Genomic DNA, 12163 nt, shown 5'->3' with positions numbered 1-12163 from the left:
GCATTCAATGTGATTTTTGAGAAGTCTGATGAAGCTCTAATATTCTTCCTTCTGTAAGTGATTTTGGTTTTTCACCTGGAGGCCCAGAAGATTTTTTCCTTTATCTTCAAGACCTAATCATTCTATTAGGACATGTCAAGAGTTCACTGTCACAGATTTTCCCCCAAAGTCTACTGTGTACTTTTCAACATGTAAATGCAAATTTTATTTCAGCAGATTTTGTCTTGAATTATAATTTTTATGTACTAGTTTTGCTAGTTGCTCATTGCTTCATTTCTTTTTTCATACTCATCAATTATATGAAGGGTGAATCTTCTTTGGTTGTCTTGTAAATGCATCACTCACTCCTCTGTCAAATGCACTCCATCCTTCCAGAGCCCCGCCCCCAGCCTCTGGCTTCCCCAGGGCAGCTGCACAGCTATCTCATCTGAGGATTGCCCATTAGTCTTATTCTAAATTGGATCCTCTGGTTCTTAGATCCTGTATCTTCTTTCTTGGTTTACTCAGTTATTTTGGTGGGGCACATTCTTTGGTAAATGTATGTTGTACCTAAATTATTTGAGATCTCAAAATATTTCTTTAAAATCTCTTTAAAATTGTCTGGTGATCCTTGGATTTTCATTTTTATGTAAGAAGGGCACACTAAAAAATCTGAGAGTTCTATGTGCATAGTGGGATATGTCTGCTGGAAGGCTTCTCTATAAAGTGATCAGTAATTAATCCACTTTTCACTGGAGACCCATATGTCAGTATTGGTAGATATTTCCTCTGAAGATGTTAGTATTTCCAGAGAATTACCTCAAACTCTTGCCTAGGGGATCCTTTCTGAGAGCCAGTTGAAAAAGGGGAATGTTAATCTCACTGCATAAAAACACTCTTGATCCTTTCAGCTCAGAATCTCCACTTTACCTCACATCCAGAGACTCTGATTCTAATTTTCCAGAGATTTTACATCTTGCCTCTTGTGGAGTGGAATACTAGCTTCCGATAGCGAAAGAAAAGATCAGGGAGCTAGTGGTCTAAATGTTACTTTTGTAAACTAACAAAAATTACCTTGGGGATTTGGGGCTAGGTGTTCAAGTGGTCCAAGAACAAAATGGGGGCCCAAGTCCTCCAATTTCTATTACTTTTGGGGACCAAAGAAGAACTCAAATCATTGCACTGTTTACATTGGATTTCTGCCCCAGCAACTGCTGACTCTGAAAAGTGCTTTATTTTAAAATTCTTACTCCATTTTTCAGGACAATGAAGGTGCATCAAACCAGGGAAATTTAGAAATCCTTTCCTAAATTTTAATTTTCTAATTAGAATTTCTGGTGTTAAAGTGACAGTTACTAAGTCAAAAAAATATGTGAATAGGTTAAGTTTTCAGGTGTGAGCTAGTAAGAAATCAACTAACCAATGAATTTGCCAGTGCCAATCTAGGTAAAACTGGGGACAGGCGTATATCAGTGTTGAAGCTAACAGTTCCCTACCAACTAAGATTTGAATTTGTGAGGTTTAAAATATAGAAAGAAATAAAGTAGGGATGACTGGATGGCTCAGTGGTTGAGCATCTGCCTTCGGCTCAGGGCTTAATCCTGGGATCCGGGATCGAATTCTGCATCAGGCTTCCTCCATGGAGCCTGCTTCTCCCTCTGCCTGTATCTCTGCCTCTCTCTCTCTCTTTCTCTCTGTGTGTGTGTGTGTCTCATGAATAAATAAATAAAATGCTAAAAAAAGAAGAAAGAAAGAAAAGAAAGAAAGAAGAAAGAAAGAAAGAAAGAAAGAAAGAAAGAAAGAAAGAAAGAAAGAAGAATGAAAGAAAGAAAAGAAAGAAGGAAAGAAAGAAAATATGACAATAACAATGCAAAAACCAGGAAGGGTTTATATACAGTTTGAGTGTTCTGTTTCTGTAAAGAGAATTGTAAAATTATTTATACTAAAGTATAATAAGCCAAGGATATGTGTTGTAATCTCTATGACAACCACTAAAAGAATTTAAAAGAATATATAAGTAACAAACTAATACAGAGGATAGGAGGAAAATATTTTAGTATATGTGCTGCCGAAGTGAGCACAGATAGGAGTAAAATTTAAAAAAAAAAAAAAGTTCTTTGATTAATCCAAAAGAAGACAAGAAAGGAAAGAAAAAAGAAAAACATAAAACAGGTAGGTCAAATAGTAAGATGGTAGATGACCCAAATTTATCCATAATTCTACTTCTTATAAATTGGCCAAATGTCTAGTTTTTAAAAAATCAAATTGGATTTTTTTAAGCTAGATGTTACTTATAAGAGGCACATCTTCAGTATTCGGTCACAGAAAGATTGAAAGTGAAAGGTTGGAGAAAGATAAACTATGCAAACACCCCAAAAATGTTAGTGTAACTATAGTAATATCAGACAAATATTGAAGGACAAAAAAAATATTACTAGAGGAAAAAAAGAATAACTTCATAAAGATAAAGAGATTGGTTTACAAAGAAGATATGACAATCTTAAATATATATGTATCCAAAAACACAGCATGAAGCAATATTTAAAGACTTAAAAACAGAGGCAGGCAGATTCAAAATTGTAGAGATTTCACATACTTCTCATGACAGAACAGGCATCCAAGAAATCAGTAAGATTATAGATGAGCTATAGAACACCATTAATAAATTTAACCTCATTAATATACATATATAGAATATTGCATCCATCAATGGCACAAAACACAGTCTTTTCAAGTACACATGCAATGTTTGGCAAAATTGAACATTTGCTGAATCATGAAGCTAGTGTATTAGTTTCTTAGAGCTGCCATAACAAAGTACCACAAACTGCGTGGCTTAAACAACAGAAATGTATTATCTCACAGTTGTGGAGGTTAGAAATCTGAGATTAAGGTATCAGCAGGAGTGATTCTTTCTGTGGTCTGTGAGGAAGAATTTGTTCCATGCCTCTCTCCTAGATTCTGGGGGTTTGCTGGCAATATTTGGTATTCTTTGACTTGTAGTTGCATCACCCTGAACTCTGTCTTCATCTCTACATGGTGTTCTCCGGGTATGTTTTGGTCTCTGTGTCTAAATTTCACCTTTTTATAAGGACACAGTCACATTGGATTAGAGCCACCTAATTAAGACACCTAATCTTAGTTTGGTAATCTGCAAAGATTCTATTTCCAAATACAGTCATACTCACAGGTACTGAGGATGAGGACTTCAACATCTTTTGTACGGCACAGTTTAACCCATAACAGCAAGCCTCCACAAATATGAAAGAACAGAAATTACTCAACACACTAACTATAGTGAAATTAAACTACAAATCAACATGAAAATAATAACTAGATAATCTCTAACTGCTTGGAAATTAAGCAATAATACTTCTAATAACCCATGGGTCATAGCAGAAATTGCAAATAAAATTAGAAAGTATTTTGAGGAAGAATGAACAAATAAAAACATGACATCAGAATTTGCAAACACATGGGATCCCTGGGTGGCGCAGTGGTTTGGCACCTGCCTTTGGCTCAGGGCGCGATCCTGGAGATCCAGGATCGAATCCCACGTCGGGCTCCTGGTGCATGGAGCCTGCTTCTCCCTCTGCCTGTGTCTCTGCCTCTCTCTGTGACTATCATAAATAATAAATAAACCAACATTTAAAAAAAAAAAAAGAATTTGCAAACACAGCTAAAGCAGTTCTTGAAGAAGACTTTAAAACATTAAATGTGTATATTAAATAAAAAGAAAAACTGAAAAGCAATTATTAAAGTATCTGATTCAATAGACTAGAAAAGCAGAGCAAATTAAACCCAAAAGAATAAAAAGAAATCTCTAAAGATAAGAGTAGACTTTAATGAAATAGAAAACAATTTCACAAAAGAAAACAACAAAGCCAAAAATTAATTTTTTGAAAAATTTAGTAAAATTGATAGACCTCTAGTGACACTTATTTAAAAAAAAAAAAACAACAGAAGGCACATATTATCAAATTCATGAATATAAAGGGGATACCTCTGGAGTTGCTACAAATATTAAAATAATCATAAAAGGATATTATAGGTGAGCTTATATCAATAAATTTACATTTCTAGATGACATGAAAAGATTCCCAGAAAAGCAAAAGCAAAACTTACCAAATTGAAATAAGAAGAAAAACAGAATCTGGTATCTATTAAAGAAATTGAACTGATTAAGTAAGGGATACCTGGGTAGCTCAGTTGGCTAAGCATCTGCCTTCGGCTCAGGTCATGATCTCGGGGTCCTGGGATCAAGCCCCACATTGGGCTCCCTGCTCAGCAGGGAGTCTGCTTCTCCCTCTGCCCCTCCACCCTTGCTCTCTCTTTCTCTAATAAATAAAATCTTTAAAAAAAAAAAGGAAATTGAACTGTTAATTATAAACCCTTGTAAAGAAATCGCTGGGACAAGAAAGCTTTCCTGGTAAATTCTTCCAAATATTTAAGAAATTGTAATGATAGACACATAGATCAATGGAACAGGATAGACAGCCCAGAAGTAAACCCACAACTATATGGTCAATTCATCTACAACAAAGGAATCAATTACACATAATGGGAAAGGATGACCTCTTCAATAAATGGTTTGGGAAAACTGGACAGCCACCTGCAAAATAATAAAACTGGACCACTTTCTTACACCATATCCAAAAAATAAATGCAAAATGGATGAAAGACCTCAATGTAAGATTTGAAGCTATTAAACTCCTTAAAGAAAACATAGGCAGTAATCCCATGGACATCAGCCTTAGCAATATTTTTCTGCATATGTCTCCTCAAGTAAGGGAAATAAAAGCAAAAACAAACTATTGGGATTACATCAAAATAAAAAGCTTTTGTACAGTGAAGAAAACTATCAACAAAACAAAAAGGCAGCCTACTGACTGGGAGAAAATATTTGCAAATGATATAACTGATAAGTGCTTAATATGCAAATATATAATGAACCTACACAACTCAGCATCAAAAACAAATAATCCATTAAAAAATGGGCAGAGGAACTGAATAGACATTTTTCCAAAGAAGACAAGCAGATGGCCAACGGACCTGTAAAAAGATGCTCAACATTACTCATCATCAGGAAAATACAAATGAAAACCACAATACGGTATCACCTTATACCTGTGAGAATGGCTAAAATCAAAACCACAAGAAATAACAAGTGTTGGTGAGGATGTGGAGAAAGAAAGAATGGTGGTGGGAATGTAAATTGTACAGTCACTGTGGAAAACAGTATGGAGGTTCCTCAAAATATTAAAAATAGAAATACCATATAATCTACTAATTCTACTCTTGGGTATTTACACACCCCCCAAATGAAAATACTAATTTGAAAAGACATATGCACCCTTGTTTATTGCAACATTTTACAACAGCCAAGATATGGAAGCAACCTAAGTGTCCATCAATAGATGAATGGATAAAGAAGATGTGGGAGATATATATATTTATTATTACTCAGCCATAAAAAAGAATGAGATCTTGCCACTTACGAAAACATGGATGGACCTAGATGATATTTTGCTAAGTGAAATAAATCAAAGAGAGAAAGACAAATACCATATGATTTTACTTACATATGGACTCTAAAAAAACCAAAACAACAACAACAACAAAAAACAAAAACAGACCAATAAATACCAGAGACGAAATGGGTGAACAGAGTGCAGGCTTCCAGGTATGGAATGAGTAAGTCATGGGATGAAAGGTACAGCATAGAGAATATAATCAATAGTATTGTGGAAGAAAAAAAAGAAAGAATGCCAATCCTATACACGATCACTTCCGCCTTTCCTTTTCCCAGGAGCCTGTGAAAGGCCATGGGACTGATCAGACTCACCTGAGCTGAGGGGGTCCTCACAGCACCCTGAAGTCTGAAATAAGTACTGGGCTCCATCAGAAACTGCTAGTGCACGAATGCACAAGCAGAGTCCAATCACTTAAAAAGCATTTTTTTCTATCTGACCATCGAGAAATCTCTAATAGAGATCTTAATCCTGATCTTCAAAGCTAGGTTGACAATTGCAGGTGATCCTAAGGGACATAGGTGGGACACAAGACAGGGGTGGACTACACCACTAGATGGTTCCAGATCCAATATTCCAAATCTGAGCATCCTCAAGAAAGAGTGTGCATGAGGCTGACATAAGGGAGGGCCGTGTCATTTGGGCATGTGCTGGACCCAGCCCTGACACTGCCTGCCCAGGGACAGATGCAGGAAGCCCTACAGTCACTTTGTCTACTGTTTGGGCCTGTCTGCATCAGTCAGAACTGCAGGTTTTTCTCTCCCATGGTCCTGCCTTCATCGTGCCCTTTCTAGCAATGAACTGTTCAGTCCACAAGTTACCCTACAGTTTTGTCAAGACATTACTGAGTGTAGAAACTACTTTGAGATTAGGTAAATTCACAGTTCAGGGTGTTAAAAAAACAAAAATTCAATCAAATAAATTTGAAGATTGGCTTTAGTAAAAGATTCACAACCCCGGCAGCATCCCATCTATCAAACACAAAGGAGCTCTATCAAGTTGCCGAAAAAGAAAGGTTTTTAAAGGGGTGGGGGGACATTGTTAGCTAAAATGCATTGTTTTAGGCCCAGGGGGAAGGAAATGGGTCCCTCCCCAGATTACTTCCCAGTATTGATAAGGAAATTCCAGTGTGGCTGGTTCAAGGTTACATTCTTGGGGGGCTGGGGAGGGGGTTATTGGAACTACAGTTGGCTTAGGTATTAATCTTTGTTTACTAATATAACATTAGTGACTCCATTTGGGGCTGTGGTTTTCTTTCTAACAAGGGCTAAAATCTTATGATTTTTTCCTTTTTCAGGTTCCTCCCCAGGACAAAGCTGTGACCAGTCTCTTAGTCCTCTCAGCCTCTGAGAAAGTCAAGCCTTTTCTGTCTCGGTCCCTGGGACTCTTTGAAGCCACTAGAATGCAGCGCAGTTCAGTAGCAGCACCATGTTCCACTCTAAGAATTAGCAAATCTCGGACCACACGGTGTGGTGCTCCTGTTGGCCTGAACGGCCCCCCGCCCTTTTTTTTTAATAATAAATTTATTTTTTATTGGTGTTCAATTTGCCAACATACAAAATAACACCCAGTGCTCATCCAGTCAAGTGTCCCCCTCAGTGCCTGTCACCCATTCACCCCCACCCCCTGCCCTCCTCCACTTCCACCACCCCTAGTTCATTTCCCAGAGTTAGGAGTCTTTATGTTCTGTCTCCCTTTCTGATATTTCCTACCCATTTCTTCTCCCTTCCCTTTTATTCCCTTTCACTGTTATTTATATTCCCCAAATGAATGAGACCATATAATGTTTGTCCTTCTCCGACTGACTTATTTCACTCAGCATAATACCCTCCAGTTCCATCCACGTCAAAGCAAATGGTGGGTATTTGTCATTTCTAATGGCTGAGGAATATTCCATTGTATACATAAACCACATCTTCTTTATCCATTCATCTTTCGATGGACACTGAGGCTCCTTCCACAGTTTAGCTATTGTGGACATTGCTGCTATAAACAAAGCTGTGGTCATCAAGACAGTGTGGTACTGGCACAAAAACAGACACATAGATCAATGGAACAGAATAGAGAATCCAGAAGTGGACCCTCAACTTTATGGTCAAATAATATTCGACAAAGCAGGAAAGACTATTCACTGGAAGAAAGACCGTCTCTTCAATAAATGGTGCTGGGAAAATTGGACATCCACATGCAGAAGAATGAAACTAGACAACTCTCTTGCACCATACACAAAGATAAACTCAAAATGGATGAAAGATCTAAATGTGAGACAAGATTCCATCAAAATCCTAGAGGAGAACACAGGCAACACCCTTTTTGAACTCGGCCACAGTAACTTCTTGCAAGATACATCCACGAAAGCAAAAGAAACAAAAGCAAAAATGAACTATTGGGACTTCACAGGATAAGAAGCTTTTGCACAGCAAAGGATACAGTCAACAAAACTAAAAGACAACCTACAGAATGGGAGAGGATATTTGCAAATGACATATCAGATAAAGGGCTAGTTTCCAAGATCTATAAAGAACTTCTTAAACTCAACACCAAAGAAACAAACAATCCAATCATGAAATGGGCAAAAGACATGAACAGTAATCTCACAGAGGAAGACATCAAAACCACAATGAGATACCACCTCACACCAGTGAGAATGGGGAACATTAACAAGGCAGGAAACCACAAATGTTGGAGAGGATGCGGAGAAAAGGGAACCCTCTTACACTGTTGGTGGGAGTGTGAACTGGTGCAGCCACTCTGGAAAACTGTGTGGAGGTTCCTCAAAGAGTTAAAAATAGACCTGCCCTACGACCCAGCAATTGCACTGCTGGGGATTTACCCCAAAGATGCAGATGCAATGAAACGCCGGGACACCTGAACGCCCCTTCTCCAAAAACCCAGCTTCCTCAACCCTGTCTGCCCCCAGATTGCTCTTAAAGTCCTTTCAGTTTCTTCACCAACCATGGCAACCATCTCTCAGAGGACTCCATGAGGGCCTCCATGCCCCCAGGGGAGGAGAGCTGGGGGACCACTCAGCCCCCCTCCCCGACACCCTCCCTTCCTGTCCATTTTGTGGTCTTTGCTTCTTCTTCAAGTGGACCAGTTTCACAGCACCAGGCATAGAAATACTCAGTTAGCCTCCAACTTCAGTGAAAAGCAAGTCCCTTCGTAACATAAGTGACTCCATTTGTCCTTCAGTCAACAGAGGACAGGAGTTACTCTTCCAGGATCCCAAACAGAATTTCTGTCTTGACCAGGAAAGAAACAGAAGCTCCCATACTCTGCCACTTGCTCTAAAATGACCACTGAAGGCAAGAGCTGTCCCATAGGCGGAGCCGAAGAGAGAAGGGAAGAAGTTGAGTGTAGGAGAGTAACTAAGATTCTTCAGAGAGAAGGCACTCAGGAATGAGGTGATGGAAGGCCATCCCCGTGTTTTCAGTGCTGAGCCCTGGGTCAGTGACCCAGTTGTGCGGTTGTGGACAGTGTTCCTTACTTACGTTCGCCCTGGAGGGTACTGTGCTAGGCAGGGAAGGAAGACAAAAGGAGAAACAAAGGAGGCCTTGCCCTCCGGGAACTTCTGACTTTGCAGGAGACACAGAAACAAAAGTCAGTCCCAAATGGGGTAACATTTGGTGGAATAGGATAAGAGACATCAAGCTGGAAAGTCTGACATGGGAGTGCAGTTATCTCTATGGGGCAGGGGGGTAAGGGGAGAGAATAAAAAAAATGTTTCCACAGGAGGCAGAATTTGAACTCCGTTTTGGAGCAGGAATACGAATTGCGAGAAAATTCAGGAGGGCATTCCCAACAGAGGGCACTCCCTGAGAGAAGGTATGGAAAGAAGAAAGCTCTGAGCGTATTCTCAGAACACCCTGAGGTTGTGGGATGGGGGTGATGAGGAAGAGGAGGAATGTGCAGGGCCATGCTTCCTGTGGTGTCCTGAGGCCACTTCCTGCTGTGTCCTGAAGCCACTGGGCACAAGCTATGACCCCAAGGGAGTTCACTGGGTCCAAGAACACAGCCTGCTGTGCACTGAGTCGTTTACCTCTCCACATTCTTTGCCCCTGCCTGTCAACCTTCCTCCTTTATTTTATTAATGAGAACAAGGCAAGTTTTCATAGGCAACCATTAAAACAAAAAGCCTAACTTCTATTTCAAGAGAAATTTTCATAAAAGCTTCATCTGAAAGAGCTGACTCTTGGGCGCCTGGGTGGCTCGGTCCATTAAGTGTCTGCCCTTGACTGAGGTCATGATCTCAGGGTTCTGGGATCAAGTCCCATGTCAGGTTCTCTGCTCAGTGGGAAGTCTCCCTCCCTCTTTGACCTTCCTCCCTGCTTATGCTCTCTTTCTCTCTCTCTCTCTGTCTCAAATAAATAAATAAAATCATAAAAAATAGAAGAGCTGACTCTTATAAGCATTTGCCTTGATGCACAGTAGATCCTCGAACAACTCAGAGGTTAAAGGCAGTGATCCTCTTTAACCTGCATATAACTTTTGAGGCTTAAAACTTAATTACTAATAGCCTCCTGTTGACCAGGAGCCCTGTCGAGAACATTAAAGTCAATTAACACCTATTTTGTATGTTATATGAATTATATATGTGTTCTTACAATAAAGGAAGCTAAAGAAAAGAAAATATTATGAAGCAAATCATAAGGAAAATACATTTACAGTACAATATTTATCAAAAAAAATCCACATATAAGTGGACCTTGTAGTTCAACCTGTGTTGCTCAAATGTCAACCATATTTTTCTTATTCTTATTGCCAGGTAAGGAAGGAAATAGCAAATGAGACACAGGTCACATAAAGGTTTGAGATCTTGGCAGAGAGGCCTGTGTTTGAGTTCGATCGGTGAAGCTAGCCAAGAAGGGCAGAGCATGGTCCAGAGTACAGCCCTCCATGAGGGTTTCTTCCACCGGGAAGAACTCTATGCAGCAGACCTCAATGAGGCTCACAGGATCCTGGTTTCCTACCGCAGTCAGGCACCCACACAACCTCACAGAAAGAGCCCCCAGAGCAGAACTTAGGGGGATCCATCTTGGGTCTACTATAATTCCCTGTGTGACTTTCAGGAAAGTCACTTCACATGTCTCACTTCTATTTCCTTCTCCCCAAGATGAAGTGTCTTGCTGATCTCAAAAGCAATGTAATCTTTCTTTGAAAAAAGAAAAGTTAAGGGCTTTAATGTCAACCACAGAGCATTCAAATAAGTCTTAGCTTTGCTAAGACTTGGGGTGAGTTACTTAACCTGTGTGAGCCTAATTTTCCTCTTGTATAAAAGGAAAGAATGTTACCTACCTGAGGTGGCTATCAGAAATGAAGGAGGGGCGCCTGGGTGGCTCAGTGGGTTAAGCGCCTGCTTTCGGCTCAGGTCATGGTCTCAAGGTCCTGGGATGGAGCCCCACATCCAGCTCTCTGCTCAGCGGGGAGCCTCCCTCTGCCTCCCTGACCTTCTGCCTGCTGCTTCCCCTGCTTGTGTTCTCTCTCTGTCAAATAAATACATAAAATCTTGTTTTTTTTTTTAAAGAAAGAAATGAGATAACGTGTGTAAAAATGCCTGGCATGCTCTCTAGAAAATAGTTGGTACTTGTCCCCTTTCCTGACTTCTGAAAGGGTCTCTTGAGTCACAACATTCTGTATTTCTATCACAGTAAAGTGCCCACATATTACTAGAGTCTGCAGTCACACTGTGGATAGAAATCACCAGGTACAAATCAAAGCACACATTTTCAGACAAAGGCCAACAGAAGAGTAGGCTAACAGGCCAAATCCCCAGATTTAGGATGTTCCTTCTTCTGTGCCTGCATTTCCTAAATAGGACCATTTAAAAAAATTCTAGAGTCATCATCTAGAGACTAGAAAGCAGCATGTCTGGAGAGAGACCTGGGAATCCAGATTTAGTTAGCACCAACACCCCCAACGTCTCCCCTCCCGGTGTGCCCTAACACCAGCAGCCCAGGCTGGCCAAGTGAATGCAGAAATAGGAGTTTGTGATTTCAGGAGGAACCACAGGGCATGCTGCTTCTTGGATTTGCCTCCTTGGGAGAGCCCCACCCTAGTGCCTGCCCCTAGCATCCATGAGCTGTCTCACTTTGTCCGGTTCCCACGTGAGTTCTGCTGCTTCTCAGCCAGCTCTGCATTCAAGGACTGTCAGTGCAGCATCCACATTTCAAAGGGTATGGTTATTCCTTCCTCCCCATCTAGAGATTTTTGGCTGTGTGCATCTTTGTGAAGCCAGAGTCCAGGAGAAGAGGTTTGCCTATTTGCAGAAGTTTGGTTTGAAGACAGATTTGAAAAGGGGATTGGGGGATGCCTGGGTAGCTCAGTGGTTGAGTGTCTGCCTTTGGCTCAGGTAGTGATCCCGGGGTCCTGGAATCAAGTCCCACATTGGGCTCCCCACAGGAAGCCTGCTTCTCCCTCTGCCTATGTCTCTGCCTCTCTCTGTGTGTCTTTCATGAATTAATGAATAAAATATTTATAAAAATAAAGGAGATTGGAATCAATGGCTAAAGAAAGCAATCGGCGCACAAATGTCCTCATTTTCTATTAGTGCCATTATCAGAGACTCTAAAGCTTCTCCAGCTCACAGTACTGGTCATGGGCTGACTGAACCAGTCACTGCCCTTTGGAGAATGTTCACATACCTGTTGTGCCCA

This window comes from Canis lupus, chromosome 12 (genome assembly GCF_048164855.1).
Source record: "Canis lupus baileyi chromosome 12, mCanLup2.hap1, whole genome shotgun sequence".
NCBI lineage: Eukaryota > Metazoa > Chordata > Mammalia > Carnivora > Canidae > Canis > Canis lupus.
Note: the sequence above shows the minus strand (reverse complement) of the source record.